At 45.0% G+C, this 18,778-nt stretch overlaps 1 protein-coding gene across 23 annotated transcripts in view; it reads right to left on the bottom strand.

Annotated features, from left to right (window-relative positions):
• LOC104911954 (uncharacterized) overlaps positions 1-18,778 on the bottom strand; it is a 314,625-nt gene that overhangs the window by 32,432 nt on the left and 263,415 nt on the right. For 22 of the 23 annotated variants that reach the window (XR_014884837.1, XR_014884841.1, XR_014884848.1 and 19 more), the window contains one exon: positions 9,797-9,898. The gene's annotated coding sequence lies outside the window, so the exon portion shown is untranslated. Of the gene's footprint in view, positions 1-9,796; positions 9,899-12,999; positions 13,206-18,778 lie in introns of all 23 variants that reach the window. The other variant, XR_014884838.1, reaches the window with a different exon arrangement.

Raw genomic sequence — 18,778 nt, 5'->3', positions numbered from 1 at the left:
CTCGCAGGAGGAGGGGGCTGCTGCAGGGCAGTGCTGTTTGGAAGTGCTGCTGATGGGCTAGGCCCCAATAAACCCCCCAAAAGTGCTGATGTGCCAAAAGCAGCTGACACTGATGGATCTGCTCTCATCTTGCCTTTCAGCCCAGATGCAAGAGAGAAGAGATAGAGAAAGAGAAACAAAGGCAGAGATTAACTCTTTTGTCACAAAGCTCTGCAGTTTTACAAGGCAAGATAAAGCTGCTGTCCAGGTTGGATGCAGATGCGACCAGCTCAGCACAGTCTGCCTGATTCTATGGAGTCCAATGAAGGGAAAAAACAACCTGAGCTGTGCAATGATTTACTGACAGGGCCAGAGCAGCCTAACTGAGCCTTATAGCTTTCCTCATGGCTGCAACCACAGCCAGGGAGACTTGCGTGGATGGTTCTCCCATGCATACAGGCAATATGAATCTGCAGCCTGCATTTTGATGTCATGCAGCTACACAAGGAGTGCTCAGAAGGTTTCTCTCTTCCCTTGCTCTCCTGAAAGGACATGGCCACCTCTCAGATCTCCCTTCCACTACGTTCCTGCATGGATGTAGCTGTGCTACATTGAGCCTAAGCACATCAGTAGGCACCTGTATTAACAGCACAAACAAATAATGACAACAATATGAGTGATAATTATTAGTAAAGATGTTAAGCAGCATTCTATTTCCTATAGAAAAATTCATTTCAATCCTATTCAATTGGATTTTCATTGATTTGGAGAGAGGAGGAGGGATACCTTTTCTAAGTCATCCTAAAAAAAAAATCACAAATCCATATTGTAATTTTGATCCTTTTCCATCGTCAACAGACACTTCCAAGTTGTGTCCTTGGATAAAAAGATGCACTTTCCTTTTTTTTTTTTCCCCCTAAAAAAAGAGACCCTGAGTCACCAAGAAGCCACATTCCATTAGGAAGCACTGCCAAGCTCTAGCCTGGATTTTTCAAGTCCTGTTTGTTCTGCACTTCTGTTGTGTAGTTCCCACATATTCCCAGAAGATCTGGAGGAAGCACTCAGAAGGAAGCACTGATCAGCATGGGTAAAGGGGCAGGGGCAGGCCATGCTGAGCAATGGCGATGTCTACAGGTTGCTGTCAGGACAAGGACCTTGTGCAGCCCCACAAGCACACAGGAAGAACCTGCCAGCCCTGCAATCCATCCATCACTGAGCGCATCAGTACAGACAAGCGCATTACACTGGGACATGGACACATTCTGAAACACAGCCGCATCACTGCACCAAGAATTCCTGCTCTCACACACACTCTGCTGAGCACACAGTCCTTCCTGAAACGCAAACAAGAGCTCCAGGCAACAAACAGAAGATAGAGGTTCAGGGTGGCACTTCTTTTTCCCCCTGAGAAATAAGGTTCTTCTTCATTCTTAGCAGGCTTTATGCCACATCTTTTCAGTATTGCCTCTCTTACCTCATGTTTTCTTTCAACAAAGATATTCAACATCCAAAACCCTTTTAGACCCTAACAGAGGCTTACAGAATACTGTTTGTGTCTACAGGATGATCTAAAATAAAGTCTGATATGGCAGGTCTGTTCTAAAGCCTGGAAACAACTCTGAAATTTCGAGATTTCCTACAACACACAAAGAGCAAAAATCATGTCACTGTGTCAAATGCAGACAGCCTAGGAAACAGGCCCACCAAGGAATTATTGATCATCCCTTCACACGTCCTCAATAAAATCCTGGTCTGAGCCCTATCCACTACTTGCCAACTGACACATGCTGAGGTGAAATGTGCTGCCTGCTCATGGCATCCAGCACTGCAATGAGCCATTTGTGAGAGCTCTGCACAACTCCACACTGTTGGTAGCACACTTCTTTAAGGCAGAAATTTTTGACTTCATCTTTTTTATACACACACACACACAGCTTCTGAAGGGCTGGGGAAAAAAAAAAAAAAACAACAAACAACAATCTGTAGGTTGTTGTACAGCTGGTTGGAGCCTGCCTTGCTCAGTAACTTTTGCAGAGTTATTTAGGAATAGCCCAAGGTCCCTGGGGTCCTGTGGACCCTGAAACTGAGACTTGCTGTAGTAAGGCTTTTACAGGAATGGCTGTCATGGGCTGCCTGAATGACAGAGGTTTCCAGTGCCAGGGTTAGCCAGTCTCTGGCTGTAAGCACCTCTGAATAAACCCATCGGCACTGACAGCCATGAGAGGTGCTCAAGCATAACACTTGAGCATGAGCCTGCCTATAAGCACCAGAAGAGCACTGGTGGGAAGAGAATTCCTCCCGTGCACCAGCTGTGTGGAAGCAGAGCCCCGAGCTCCTGCAGTGGGCCCCAGCCCAGTGCCCCCCACTCCCTGAGAGATCACAAGGGCCCATTTACACCAAGATATGAAATTTGTGTTTTTTCTTTATCGTGCTTTAATGAAACCCTGTTTATTCTAGGCTTTTAATTCTTTCCATCTATTATGTTTAGACAACTCATTAACAATCATTTGTTATCATTAGACTTCAATTTTAAGCTCCTTTTCCCAGAGGAGGCAATGCTGTGCTTTTAAACATATTTGCATCATAAACTATTTTGGGGCCCTGCATGCCATATATTACCCCGGCCTTTCCTCCCTCCTACCAGCCTTCTGCTTACCCACACCTGGAGGCACCAAAAGAGCCTTGCTGGAATTCGTCCTGGCCCAGGGCTCTGCCTGACCTGCCGGACCTGCAGAGGGTTGTGCACCAGGACAGCAAGCTGGTGCACTGATAGCAAGCTCTTGGAGCCCAAGTCATGTAATGGTGAGCTGCTCTTTCCGCTGGGATTAATGGCTACATGCTGCAGCTGAATTAATTAGGGCCTGTTAAAGATATCGTGCTAGCCTGGGATAATTCGTGGGCCTCATTCTGCTCATTTATGGTTGTTCAGCTCCACTGAATTTAGTGAAGTCATTCCTGATTTGCAGCAGGGTCCCCCGCATGCATGCTGGATAAGCACTACGTCACAGCCTGCATTCACTGACAGCTCCCAGAGGGCAAAAATCTGATCCCTGTTATGTCCTGTAAATCCAGATCAACATTCACTGATGCTGCAAGGCATCCCTTGGATATGGACTGGCATCATGGACAGCATGAGGAAGTGTGCTTTGGCACAAGACAGGCCCCTTAAGTTGTGCAGAAAGTAGGAAAGGAGAAACAAGGAAGAGAAAGAGAACTGACTTTTGCCTGGACAATTAAATTAAGAAGAAATTAAAAAGAAATCACTAACCTAAAATTTTTTTTGAGTGTCTCAATTTCCAGAAGCTCATTTCAAATTACACTGAAGAATGCTATGTCCACTCATTCCCTCACACTGGTGAGCAATCTGAGGACACATCATTTTGAAAGAAGCGTATGTCTTATTAATGACATAGCTAGATCATCTGTCAGTGCCAAGCCTTTTGTTGGTGTAATGGGGTTGTTGTTGCTGCTCTGATGTGCTGGGATTTTGCTTTTTAATGCTCATCTGGTAATGTTACTAGGACAGAATCTACACTTTGAGGCTCCCCTACACTCTTTGCTGCCAGCGCAAAAGAAAACTGCTGCACAAAGGCCTCAGTTCTGCACAGCTCCATGCCAGTGCTTACCCTGGAAGTCTTGAAGGCCATTCACAGACCTGTCACCTTCTGAAAGCCTCTGCACCACCAAGTGCAAAGAAGGCATTGCACTCAGCCAAATTTTGCTGGGTACAGTGCATAGTGTGTTACCTTTGCCCAGAGCTGACTAAGTTTGGATTGTCAGTTACCAGCTGATGCAGAATTTGGTCAGTCCTACAAACACAGGGGAGCAGCAAGCTGGAGCATGACACCTTCTACAGGTGAATGGTTGTAGCTTAAATGAAGATGAGAACTCTGTACATAATGTCACGGACAGTTCATGGAGTTTTTACACTTCTGATGAATTCTACAGCCTATGCTAAAGATAAAGATGATCGCAGCTCTGTGCTGGGCTTCTCTCCATTGTGACAGCATATAAATTTACAGTTGCAAGAGTTTGCTCCCTTATCTAAGGCATGGAACATGCTTTGGCAGAAGCTGAGAACTATCAGCTAGAAGCAGTTGTAGCTGGAAGTGCCCAGAGCTTGGGTTTCAAAAAAGATGCTACAGATGATGCTTGCAAGCAAGGCTCCACTCTGCATGCTAAGTACATTCCTGTAATTTTCTATCCTTCCTGTTGTTATTCGGATCCAATTAAAGTCACTGTGGTTAAGTGAAAAGTCAGGATTGGCTAATTGGATTTGGGAAGGCAGAACACCCATCAGGGGCCAGGTTTAATTTAGGTTTTCTTAAAATTTCTAAAGTCAGGCAGGCTGACTTTACTGGCAGGCTAGAAGGGGCAAGCTCCATCCTTGGATAGCTCCAGCTCAGAGAAAAGGGATTAGTCAGTTGCTGAGCAAGCTCCCTGCTGCCTGGTGTCCATGGAGCTTTCCAATTCCAATGCCCGAGTCAGAGTCCTCCTATTTTTGGAATGTGCCTCTCACAATACTCTTGCATAGATCTCCCACATGCCCTTTCTAAGTCTCTTGTTCCCAGTTTGGTATTGCACCATTCACCATTTCTCCTGCTTCCTCTAAATATCAGCACAGTCCCTTCCTAAAACACTTTCTCCCATGTTTTTGAGAGGGGTACTTCTATGCAACTTATGTATATGATTGGACCTGCATGAAACATTTCAGCACATGAAACACTTCTTCAAACACTGAATGGCCAATTCCACCCAAGTGCCCTAGGTCCAGATCAAATGGATCTCCCTAATCATGCAGTGACACAAGATAAAAGAGTAATTTTCACAAATACTTGAAAGGGACCAGAAGCCTATCTGCGAAAGTTCCATTACAAAGCGTTCAAAAATTGTATGCCATTTCAGCTAAAAACAGAAGGTTCACTTATAGTCATTAAAATATTTTATATCATTATACATTGAGTATCTTCTGAATTTCAAGTTTGTAATACACTCCCAGGATGTTTACTCTCATTTACTACACACCTTGGACATACAAGCACTAGAAAGATAATGAACTTGAAGGACAGCTGACACTCATCTGCTCACCTGATTCTAAGAACTGGGATCTTCAGAAACTCATTAGTTTTCAAGAAACTTGCAATAGAAGTTAATAAAACTGCCACCCAAACATAAAATAAGCCATTTGTAAGTCAGTACTAATCAAGAAATGTATCTTAATGATATTAACAAAAGTAAACAGTGGTTTGAATAGAACTCAAATTCACAGTGTCAGATTTTTTTTAAATAAGGCCTGAACATTTAAAAAAAATCTCAAGTATCATGGACCTTATATCTCAAACAAGACTTTTAAGATCACTGAGCATATTATGATATCTACAGATTAATAGCAATAAATATCTGCAGCATCAAATGCTAGAAGAAGGATCACTTGAACAATAGTCTGGACTTGCTTCTGCTTCTGTTGAAACTGAAGAGATGAAGAGGATCAGCAAAGAAATGGAATCCTTCTCTCGTATCTGTTGCCCTTTTTTTTTTCCCCCCCATACTGAGTTGAAAGCCAGTCCACTAGGCAGATATTTGGCCACAGCAGTCCAAGGCAGTAGAGGTGCTCTATGGAGTTGACTTTCTAATGAAGAAGGCCAGGAAGAGAGCACAAAAGACACTCATGTTAGAATAAAGTGTGCAAGTGACTTTATCTTGCTCCCAGAACCAGGACTTGGTTTAGGAAACCACATATAAAATGAGAGACTGATGTCAAATTTTGAGCATGGACAGCCCAAGCAAAGAAGAAGAATTTCTGGATGTAGGCAAGGTTAGCAAATATTTTGTTTTCAAAAATAATTCCTAACAAAGCAGCAGTTATTTGAGAAACAGGTATACCTTCCTTAAACTGCTCAACCTTTTGGCTTTTTCCTCAATGAAATCAGTATTTTTACAATGTTTGACACCTGCAGTGGAAATATGTTCCCTGCCCCAATATTCCTAAACCCCTCAAGGATTTTTTCAAGGCTCATTTCAGCCAAGTCTGATTTTCACAAGCCTAGCCCTTCCACCCAAGGATGCTGCTGTCAAAAAATCTTTAATATCATCTACGCTTTTATGCAAAAGTCTAACACATGCTTCCCCGTGGCCTTGGCAGTATTGGACCGCAACCCAGAGATCGCCAGGATCCAGGTTCCCAGCCCCTCCTGATCTTGGCATTGACTGCCTTTCAGAATCTGGCCCCTGAGGCCTCACAGTTGGCTCTCAGAAAGGAAAAGGGCCCCTCCTTAAAATCACAGTCCGTGCAAGTTTGTGTCTTCCATGAAAATTAACATGCTGGACAGCAGATGGGACAAACACATGCTAGAGGCCAGATCCTCACATTGGTTACATCAGCATCATCTGCAAACTTGAGGGAACAAGGGCAAACAATGGAACTAGAGCAATTTACCCAAGCAGTAGACTTGGCCTCCTGCTGGCCAACAGTTTGGATTTTCAGGCAGGTTGAGAGAGAGAGAAAGAGAGAGAGAGAGAGAGAGAGAGACTATTATTGAAAATACCAGTTACTACAAAGCCTTCCTAAGAGGATCCATGCTGTGACACTTCATATCTTGGTACCACTTTGCCAAGCAATGGGCTCCACAACCACTGCAGCAGCCCAGGGTTAGAGAGCTGACTTAATTTCTCTGTTCCCAGTGCCCGATTTTCACCTCCTAAAACGCCTGCATATGGTGCAAATAAGCATAGGTGCAATCTCATGGAAATTTCTGGCAGCATCCTGCAAAACAGCACTGCCCATAGTATTCAGACAGAGCATAGAAGACATGTGCGTGACACTTTGCAAATAAAATACATTTTCCCTGAAAAGCCTTTACCTTTTTGAACAGAAGACCCAGATCCTGGATCAGTTCTGTCCCCATTCAGCCTTCCTCTTGATTCTCAGCCTCATTGATTTAAGGATGCTCATTCCCACTTACGATTTTTCTGTCATGGCTTTTCTTAGACCACCCTCAAAGCCAGAAGGAACCTGTCTCCTTGTGGTTCTATCTGAGACCTCCTTTTCTCCTCAAGTTTCTACACATTCTTCTCTTTGGGATAATGCCTCCATTTCTACACTTCTCCTTGGGATACAATGCCTTACTTACTTACTTCCACCCAAGTTACATACAAGTACTGTCCATTTTTTCCTTTGCACTTTTCCAAGTGAATTGGCAGTAACATCCTTCAGCTGCTGTGAAAATCCTAGCTGGATAGTAGAAGCAGCAGCAATTATCTGCCTAGATAGTCAGACCTGATAGACAAGCTTGGATTTCTGACAACAGTGAGCTCAGAATAAGCATCTCTGGTTTTGGATCCTCTGCTAGGAGCAGCACAAAGAGTTCCGTGCTCCCAGGTCAAACACGTCTCCTTCATGGACAGCCTCTCTGGACACATCTGGTGTGTTATCAAATTAATTTCCATTGAGCTCGATCCAGTGTTCATTAAAGTCAACGGTGACATTTCCTGGGTCATGCTGGAGGTCCAGTAATGCTCTACACCTTCCCATATGTAATCATTTAATTACCTCCTACTAATTACCTCTGCAGGGAGCTTTAAGATGTTAAGTCTGCAACATCTCTTTCTTATGTCTCCTGGATCAGGCCTCTGCCCAAAAGGAGACTGGCCTGGCCTGTGTTACAGGAAGGGTTCTGCAGGCACCTCACTCATCCACAAGAGACTCAACAGCAAGCAAAAGGGAAACGTATTTATCATTACTTCTCTTGACCAGGATGCATTTCCTAAAGCACTCCTTGGAGCACAAAATTCCGGCTGCACGTGTATGTACATGCATGCCTGTACGCATTTCCAATCCCAAAGGTCAAAGAGGACTGTTACTCTAAAAACAATAAGGCTCTTAGCTCAACTTCGAGGAAGATGCAAAAGCAAATGATCGGAGAGAGAGAAAGCAAGAGAGACAGAGATAAAGAGAAAAAACCAAGGGGAACATGATTTTCTATCAACAAAACAGCAGGGACGAATTCTAGTTCATCTCATCGGAAACGTCTCCTTCGTGTGCAAACAGCGCCTGGAGCCAGCACTAATCTCCCAGATTAAAGCCTTTTAATAGCAATTAGTCCTCTCCATGCACTAACCCACTGGACACTCCACTGCATATTTGGGAGAGGGGGGAGGCTGGAGGGAGTGTCACCAAGAGTTTAACTCATAATTGCCCTGATGCTCATTTCCCACACGTACATTTGCACACAGATCAGGAGGCCATGGCAGTGAATCCTGTTTGGATCACAGCTGAAAATAAAACCACAACAGCTAGATCTGGATGTTGCCTGTGTAAACAGTTGGCTGAGCAGGATCAAGCACAAATGCAGGAGGTGGGACTTCGGAATGACACCATGGCAAGCCAGAAGCATTAGCCAGCCAGTCAGAAGCACTGACCTACCAGCAGCTCGGAGGGCTGCCCCAGCTGGCAACAAGGGACAGCCACAGGCAACAGGATGTCCTTAGCACTACCTTCATGCTACCAGCCTGCTGAAGCAGCCTTGGTACTGATCCTCCCTAGGATGCTTTCCTCCATCTCTGGAGAATAGGACAAGGAATTCTTTTTTTAATTCTTTTTGGTTGGTTCACCTCCATATCCCATCCAAGGCCTTTGTGACCACTCTGTGAGTGCTTACAGTAAACACGAGCTGGTGCCCCATCTGGGACTGGCAGAGGGAGCAGCTCCCACCTCCTGCACGGGGTGTGAAAGAGCCAGATTGCTGCACCAAAGAAATCCTGGTCCTATAGAAAAGGACCTCAGACTGCATACCAGCCCCCATTAATAAGATGAGCAGCTTGGCTGAAATGGCTGAGGGAAGGAACAGGAAAGTAGAAGACACTGGTGCGAAACAGCCGTCTCTGCACAGATACTCCAAACTTCCCAAATGGCAAGCCAAGCAGAATTTCTTGGAAGGAGCCACATCAGCTGCCCTTCGAACCATTAGAGCACACAAACAGGACAGAGAAAAACCTTCCACGAGGTGACTATAAGAAGAGGAGGGAAAAGGACCCAAGCCATTATTATAATCTCTGCCATGAGCAGTGGGAGCTGCCAAAGCCCCTGCACAACCCAGCAGTGCCCCCCACCCCCAAACACACACACACACACACACACACACACACACACACACACAACATCCATGGGGTAGTGCAATTACTATTCAGGCTGGGGGCTGAAGATAGTCTCCTGGCCCTTCTTCTAATGTAAGGTTATTGTAATTGATATGAAGGTAATTGATAATGTGTTACGGTGAATAATGTCTTCAATTTTCTGCTAAATCCCATTTTTGTAGCCATCTGGGCTCCTCCAACTGCCCCCCTGGGACGCAGAGTAATAGATAGTAATTATTCTCAAGTCATTTACTTTTTCAAAGTGTTTAGTGCTTATCTGTTTTACAATTAAAATGGAAACGACCCTGATTCACTTCCTTTCTTTTTTATTTAAATAGCATTCACACACACACACACACACACACACTCCTACACCACTGGAGCCTGGAGGGTGTGTGTCTGTATGAGAGTGTGTGTATTTTGTTGTTGCACGGAACACACAGGAAAGAGGTACGTGGTCCATTATACACCTTCACTGTCACACTGTGAGAGTACAATCACACAACGATCAAAGAAACACAAATTGTGTTCCTTCCCTTGCTTGTCCCCATGGTGATGCTCAGAGCGAATGCCTCAAAATACCCCCAGAGAAACACCCCTGGGAAGGGATGCACAAAGTGCACAACTTAACAGTGCACCACCTCACCACCACCCACCCCAGAAACACACCACAAAACACCCTTACCTGACTGATGTCTGGGGACTGCTCATTTCTGCCTCTGCTCAACTGTGAGCGCACAAAGTGGCACAATTCCACACCAGCACTTGAAGCTATACGAAGAAAAACCTGCAAGTTGTAACAACACAGCACAGTTACAGGATGAAAAGTACAGCTGGGCATAAAAACTCAGAGACTCAAATTAATACACAGTATTAATCAGAATACACATGTGAGTAAACTAAGGCAAGCCAGTCAGTGCACCATCACTGAAAAGCTTGCTTTGCACAGCAGCAAGGAGCGTCTCAGGATGAGATCCCAACCTCCCTGTCATTAGCAGAGCCCCTTTGGGTTCCACCTCAGCTGGTGGTGTGCTTGGTGAGACGGAAAGGAAGGTAGGAGGTACTTCTGGGCCTTCCCCCCCTCCCAGTATAACACTGGAGTGTTGCTTTGCTACCAGACAGAAGGGGCAAGGCTTTTAAGCAGGAATATTCTGTTGTTCTTTTGTCTAAGTTTGTAACTGTTTGGGGCTGTTGAGTTGTTGGGTTTTCTCCTCCTCTCTCTCCGTTTCCTTTTTAATTCTTTTTAATGACTTTCCCCGATGCAATCGGCAGAGGACTGTGCAGTGACTGCTTCCCCCTGCTGAGAGGGAAACAAGACTGAGGGAAAAGGGCACCAAGGGACCTGTTCACATCCTCTATTCATCTCTGCCAGCCCCTGTTCCCCAGTGACTAGCCCCACACAGCTGGGCTGCCTGGAGCTAGCATGGAGCAAAGCAGAACCCGAGCCAGGAGAAGCTCAGCTGGCACCATGGGGCCCAAGGCAGCAGGCACACCAAAGCAAGCCAGGGCATCCCAACCATGAGCACAGCCTGTACAATCCTGGTGCAGGGGCAGAGGTATGGAAATACAGGAAGTTGTTTGCACAGAGCTTGAGACTCCCACACCATTCAGAGACACCCTAGTCCAGGCTCTGCCATCCTTTGTTCCAGCTCCCCTGGTTCCAACCTGGAAACGAGCTTGGTTGAATCCAGATGGCTCTTCTTCCACCTGCTCCCTGCTTCTTGGCCACATGCACATCAGGGAGCAGGGCGGCTGGCTGGGCAGGCCAGAGTGTAAGGGGAAAGCACTCTGCAAGAAGCAAAGTTTGCTCCATTTGCCCAATGCCTTCTCACATGGGCTCCATCTCAGCCAGCTGCAGTGAGTGCCTCACCTTGGCAAACAGCCCCTACACTGCACTGCACATGGGACAGCCTCAGAAAAGCAGCTGCTGCAATAGCAGGCTCTCCTGATTTGCAGGCTGCTGCTAACAAGCCACGCATATGCCAGGGTCACAGAGAGGGGGAAAGCACAGGACTGCCGGTAGCTTGGTCTGGAACAGAGGAGCCGATGTGGTGAAAGAGCCATGTGCTTATTGCACTGCTGACCTCCAGGAGATACCTGTCCCAAGGATCTCTCCCCATCATTGCCAGTTTAATCTTCGATCAAAGAAGGCATGTGATCTGTAGCACCACGTAATAGTTTGACAATCAGTCATCTTCCAACCGGGAAGCTTTAAAGCATTTTGCATCAGGTAGGACAACTTTAGCTAGATTTGCTTTCTGCTGGGGGAATCCATACACTGCACTACGCGTTTTTACCCATTCAGGAAGTTTTATATTGGGAAAAAAAGAAAACCTCAAACTGTCCCCCCTCCTTGGATACTTTTTTGTAAGGAAAAACAAACAGTCCTGTATTGTAACAAGATGTAGTAGGTACAACAAGAAATAGAGCCTGCTTGTGCCCAGTGCTGCAAAAGTTCTGTTTATATAAATACACACACACACACACACACACACACACACACACACACACACACACAACACTGGAGGTCAGAGCCTTCAAATTTGAGAAATCTTACAGTAATTGGGGTCTCAACCTGCCCACGAGACAGTTCAGCTCTAAAATGGAAAGCTTTCTGATAGAGAGCCTTCAAACAAGCTAGGCATCAATCTACACAAGCTAAAGTACCACTGTAAAGTGGGAGAATGTACAAATTCCTCTGAAATTCCCACTGCCCGGTCAGTTTCCAGGCTGATGAGAAGGATAGAGAGAAATGCAGAAATGCAGGCTGGGAAGAAGAGCTCCAAGAACCCCTCTGTGCTGCTTTGTTGAGACAAATACATCCAGATAATTCTCAGCTGATCTACGTTCTGAAATGCCCCCGGCCAAGGTTCCAATAGCTACATGGGCAACCTTTACTGGTGTTTCCATGCTCTGTGACTTAGCAAGGGCTTTCTACTACCTAGTCTCCTCCATTACATACAAACCTACTTCTTTCTGCTTATTAGCAGTTGAGCACAGCAAATGGTTGTTCACCTTTTTGTTGACATCATCCCTTTACACTCTGGGAAAGTGGATTTTACAGCTTTCTCTCCTGCACTCCCTTAAAGGTGTTTCTTAACCTTTCCTCACAGGATCCAGTTTCCAGCTCCATGCATGCTCCTTGGTCTTCTCAGTTGACACTCTCCAAAGGACCAATACAGACCTGGAAGCACGGCACAGTGTGCTAGACAAGACTCCACTGCAGGATGATAAAGAGCTGTGGGAATCTTATGTCTTAGCGGTGAATCTAGCATTAATATATACCAGACCCAAACACGTTCTTTCTGTAAGAGTACAGCTCTACCAATTCACAGTGCTTGTAATCTGCCCTCACTTTGCAGTGCCCCAGTTACTCCTTTGCTTAGTCACATCTTTGCACCTACTGAATTTTACTTGTCCAGTTTTAGTTTATTTCCTTAGTATATCAAACTACATTATAACCCTATTCTCCAATGGATTTGCAGCTTCCTTTCAACTTTCTATCTCCTACAGACTGTACATGGTGGTTTCCATGTCATTATCAAAATGACTAAAACAACTATCAATCAGAAGTAGACCTAGGCCAAACCCCTGCAAAAACTCCTTCCTTTCTTGAGGGATAATTATGTCACACATTAGGACCGTATTATATCCAGACAGCAGTAATCAACATAAGTTGGAACCAGACCTGTGTTGAGGAATGATCCATCTATATCCTGAATGAGTTCAAAGCGGATATTAATGTGAGGAGAGTGGGTGAAAAATCAAGTGGAGGTTCAGCTGAGCACTACTGATAACTGGAAATCGGTCTTCAGCTCAAGCTGGGGGGGAAAAAAAAAAAAAAAGAAAAAAGAAAAAAAAAAAGGGAAATCCCAGGACTACACTTACAGATGAAAAACTTGTTGACTGCCATTCCCTTTCTGGCCTAATGGACTGGAAGAGAGAAACAGAGAGAATTTGAAACTCTCAGCAGATTGCTTCCAGGTCTGGCTTTTCTCTTGCAGCATGTGTGGATGCCAAGCAGCAGCAGGGGATAATCAGAGTGGTTAGAAGATGTGCTTTCCTTCTGCTCTACCATTCCAGAGTACTTCATCCTTGTGAAGAAAACAAGGAATAAGATTTGAGGTCATTAAAATAAGAAAAATAGAAAGTGAAATTTGGAAAAGCTGGAGTGTTTAAAAAAAAAAAATGGTTGAGTAAAAGTATTTTTCTAACATAAAAATAAGACTGTGCTTGTCAGAAGCTTTCTTAACATCTTAGATACAAAAATAAATTTTCCATTTTAAGATGTGCTAGAAATTTTAGAGAAATCCTCTATGGAAGTGATTCACTTTAATAGCTAGATGCTTAGCTAGCATCTCAAACTCATAGGAGACTGAGGAAGAAAGGAGGAAAAAAAAAAAGAAGCAAGTATGAAAGTTCTTCTGCAAGTGACACTACCCTGCTTGCTGGATTACATTTACCATTCAGTCTTCCCCTTGACATGCAGTGCATTCTCTAGGTCTCCTACAGGAGTTTTGGGGTTGCAAACTGACAGACTGTTCTATGTGCAAGGCCAAAACAATTACATCCAGGTAGGAACTACACAAACTCAGAGTTGCACAACCGCGCAGACCTGTGGGAACAGATAGACAGTGGCAACACAAAAGCTCCTTGAACAAAGCAGCAGGGAGATTTGGCAGATACCATGCTGGCCAATAGCCAGAGTGTCCACGAGCCTAACAGCTCTGGTCCAGGCAGCACAACAGTAACTGCTCACAGCCTGAGAAGACAGGTTGTCAAGGCTCTGAGAAGCTAGATAACACATCCTTCCATTACAAAACAGGATGGACTAAAAATAAAACATTACCAGGACCCTCTGCTTTTGTAAGTGCCAAAAAGCAGAAGATAGAGGAAACAAATGTAAGAATACATGCATTGATCCAATATATAGACAGCAGGGAAACAGTACCTGTCTTGACTTACCAGTGGCATAGGTCTATCCAGGGTTTGACAGCTTAAAGAAATTCTGCTCAATTTCACCTCTCTGAAATCAAGACTTCTCCTCTTACTTTTTTCCACAGATCAAAGAAATTTCCAGAGGATTTTTAGACTTTTAACATAGAATGAAGAATTAAGAGTTGCCAAATAAATAAATAAAACAAGTAACATTTCAATTGACCCAACTTAGTCAGTAGATTGGTTTGGCCTGAGATCCCTCTCGAAAATTCTTTCCTGAAGCACTGTAGAAAAATATCCTTACAAAGCCCCCAATAAAAAAGCCACCTGCTCTCACAGGTGCTCTCTCAACTTATTTGACAGGAAGGAAGCCAGAAGAACACATACCAAAGGGAACAACATGGAAATGCTAAAACACAGTGGGACTGCACGCTCAATGTCCCTGCACAGGCCTTCAAAACAATTAGAAAGGATCATGCTTCTTGCTGGAAACCGTGTTTCAGTGTGTTACATACTCCCCATGATGTAGTTATGTAAGAGCCAGGTTATATACCTTGCACGTCATATTTAGCTTCCCCACTCTGAAGCCTTACCCCAAATCCGTCAGAAAGAAGCACAAACCAGTTGCTCCCTAAGAGATGAGGAGTCGGGAGCTGAGCACAACATTCATAGGCAGGGCAGGGACCTCACCAGCCAAGACCCAGTCCCACAGCAACCAAGTAGACTGAAGGCCCAGGGCCAAGCGTAAATAGAGCCTGGGGGACTCGTCAGCAAAAGGTGTGGATGGAGGCTCCAGGTGAGACTGGTCAGGACCATTAAGGCCCAGTAGAGCACTTGGGGCCCTAAGAAGCCTTTTGACAAACTTTACTAGGGTTCCAGATGAAACTCAGTATGGATTAGGAAGCCCAAAAGAGCTTGTTCATTTGCTAGATCAAGGCCCATTTCTTGGTGTCTAGATATGTACTCTGGAAGTTCAAGGAAGTTCCAGAGGCTGGTCATAAGTTGTCCAGCCTTGATCACCAGACAATCCCTTTCCTTGTTTGTTGGTTTCCACAACCTAACAAATGGGCTAATCATACTGACTCATTTTATGTGATGCTGTCAGAGTTACATTTCCTTAAGATCACTTTAAGCAGAAGTGAATGATAATCCTACATGCCAAACTGTCCCCACGTGGTCTACGAGAGGTGAAAATCTTGGCAATACTACTTGCACCTTGATTCTAGTGGAAGGGACAAGATGTAAGGGAAATTGAGACAAACTGCATCAGAGAATTGATGCTCCAGCCACGCCTGATTTCAACTAGGACATCACCTTCACAGGTTCCCTGAGAGATGGGTCTTCCACTGTAGTACCTTGATGCTGAAGGAAGAGCAAACAGCATGAACACAAACTCAGTCTCTGACAAATGTTAGGATCGATGCAAATCCTTAGAGCCATGTCCAGCTCTGGAACAACGTTCGTGGCCCCACTGGAGGAGTATGACGCAAGTTCTCTCCCTCTGGAGCAGAACGAAGCCCGTATTGTTTCTGGGAGCAAATCCCAGCATGCAGCCAAAGGCCACACCTTCAGTCCAATGTCATGCAGTGACAGCAGTGGTCAGCACCTGGGGCACTGCACTGAGGTCAGCTGAGGTTAGGCAATAGCTGAGACACGCCAGGTCCCCCTCCCCTGCCAAAGGCTGCACGCGTCTCTGCCCTCCAACCCAAGGCAGGACAGCTGCAGAAGTCAAGATCTTCCTCAGTCCCTTCTCCCTGACCTCCGTCCTTTTCCACAGCCCATGTAGCTCTGAAAACGCCAACCCTGCCCATCCACCTGCAGCAGCCAGGTAAGCACCTCTATTCCCTGCTGCCTCTCCCAGGCTCACTCCATGTGCAGCCAGGCAAGCCCTCTGCAGGGTGAGGCAGGTCATGTAGAACCCGGGGCGGGAGCCGAACTGCGTCTCCCCAAGATGACTTCAGCTGCATTCCAGCGAGCCTGGCAACCTCCCGCACACACAAATAAAAGGAAATGAAAAACTCGGCAACAAAGAAACTGGCAGGGAAGCCACAGAGGCACACAGGAACGGGAAACGAGATTAAACACAGGCTCAAGAGCCCCAGCATGCTGAGCCTTCCTCTCTAAAGCCTCCCTTTAACTTTGATGGGGGGGCACAGGAGTCTTCTTTTCACTTGAAAGAGCAAGAGGAGGGGCTGGATAAAAGGGATCCAGCATTATCCGGAATTGAGAGCACCAGAACATGCTACAGAGCTTAAAAAAAAAAAAAAAAAAGTAAAAAAAAGTTAAGTACAGACACCCCGCTACCCTGCATATCTTCCTTGGTGGAAATCAGGAGCTGAGATCTGAATCTGGGCAGAGAAGAGATCAAAGTGGAGCCGTTACAGGAGGAAGCCTAATAAAACTTAATGCAAAGTAGTTTGGTGAATCTTCTCCTCAATTTTCACTTCTTTTTTTCCATCTATTTAGCTATAGGAAATGGATAACTGAAACCCTGAAATTTCTAATGGGAGATGCTAAACTATATTAATATATACACACTACCTAAGAGTCCATCCCGATACATTAGGCTGTATGACCATGTTTATATGCATTAAGATAACTATGGTACTTAGACTTCTAACTGTCAGTGGAACTATTTAAATCAGTTTGTTGCAATCCTAAGATGGATTTCACCTGTAGTACATTCTCCAGAATCTGCATACACCCTGAATAAGTCTGTTAAGACCAATTCAGAGCCCTGTGCTCTGTTCATCATTAGTTCCATGCTTTCCCATGTGGAGTATATACATTGTGGAGATGTCTGATCATGGAAGTAACACAACTACCTTGCTTTTCATGAGGTTGTGGGTGCCCCATCCCTGGGGGCATTCAAGGCAGGCTGGATGTAGCTCTGGGCAGCCTGGTCTGGTGGTTGGTGACCCTGCACATGGCATGGGGTTGAAACTAAATAATCTTTGAGGTTCTTTTCAACCCAGGCCGTTCTATGATTTTATGATTCTATTATTCATGCATTGGCAACCCTCAGACACTGAAGTGGGGAAGAAAACAACCCTTTCCATCAAAATAAAGCAAATAGTGAAAAAATAGAAAAGCTCCACAAGCCCTTCTCTCCAGAAGAGAAAGGACAGACTATCCACATAGAGTCACAGCAGTGCAAGACGATGTGCAAGGAATTAGCAGTAGGCATGAGAACAGCCCCAGACAGCTGTTTCTCCAAAGCTATAGTCTGAATCGTGGATAAGATAGTTTCCTGTCCTGCAGTACAGGATGTCAGTGGGATTGTTGGCAGAGAGCTGAATTCACCCCTTCCAGATGCACATATATCACGCACTTGCAATATGATCTTCACGCATGTTCTTTAAAGAATCATTGCAGGTAGTAACAAAACATTAAGGAGGGTCACAAGAATCAGAAGTCCTGTCTCAAGACTGAATGTTTGAGCTGTATCAACTACCCTGTAGTCCATACTAGTGTAGCAGAACTCCAGAGTTACCTTGTACAGCCTTTCTCCTAGGCAAACACCATCCTGGGAGCACTGTCTCCCATGGATACAAAGTCATCTCAGTTCAAGAGCAGCCTAGGCTGCTAGATACCTGAGTACTTATGTATCACCAACCATCTTAGCAAGTGGACTGGCATCATTTACACACAACAACAGGGAAGAGGACTAGGACTGAGGCAGTAAGATCTCCTTGAACTTGAATGCAGCAGTTCTACCAGTCCCCTCCACCACCTGACTCTGAGGGTCAGAACTAGTACCACAAATGGGGATCCCAATCTATTAAGAAAAAAAGACATGTCCTGGGCATACTTGCCCAATGATAAAACAAACCAGAGTGCTAGCAAAGTTTAAAGTACCTCGTCATTTTGCACAATGGATAGGAGGGGAGACTTGGTCAGATTTCTGTATGTCCTGATTCAAGGAGTGCATAACAGGTCTTTATTCACATTCAATGTCAATGATTGGTTCATATCGCATGGTAGAGCCGACACTCTCTCCAAGGTGTTTGAGGTCTACACCCAAGCTTCTATTGCTGAAAAGAAGGGAGGGAGGAGAGGAGAGGAGCAGAGTTTTAAACTCATATCTAGTTCTGTGGGGAACAGCATTCAACAACCATTCTCAAACTTTCTTTAAAAAGTTCACTCACAAAATGTATGCTTGTTCTTTGGAATCCTTTAATGCCAGCCACCGAGCAAAGGACTTCAAAACCAAAGGGCCTGATTCCCAGCTATATAAACATAACAGCTCCCAAGGGAGTTTTACAGTGAATCCATGGACAGGGAATTTATTTGGAAAGTTCAAGTACTGGGTTAGTCTTTTCAAGACTTTATGAAGTGATCAGGGACACTTAATTTCTGCCACTGTGTTCCTAGGAAGCCACTAATCTGTTCTGGATTGGAACTTCCCAAAATGCAGAAGCGGAAAATGGTCCTCTGTGCTCTAGGCTTGGCTTTTAAGCCTGTTTTGCCCAGATCCCCAAGAGAACTCTCGTCCATAGCAAGTCAAGTGACACTCTGTGTTCCCACCATCATCCACCAGAACCAGGTGCGGTGCTGAGTCCACCTTCATTGTCCCACCCTCAGTATTAATTACCTATGAAATGGAGCACAGGGCATAAAAGAGGAGGAGCTGGGCCCTATATACAGCTTACAAGGTATTGGGGCTGGGTTCCAAAATGCTCAGTCTTCCTTTCAGTAAAAAATCTCCTATCACCAAGGGGGGTAGCTC

Source organism: Meleagris gallopavo, chromosome 8 (genome assembly GCF_905368555.1).
Source record: "Meleagris gallopavo chromosome 8, MGAL_WU_HG_1.1, whole genome shotgun sequence".
Lineage (NCBI taxonomy): Eukaryota > Metazoa > Chordata > Aves > Galliformes > Phasianidae > Meleagris > Meleagris gallopavo.
This window is presented reverse-complemented; position numbering and strand designations above follow the sequence as displayed.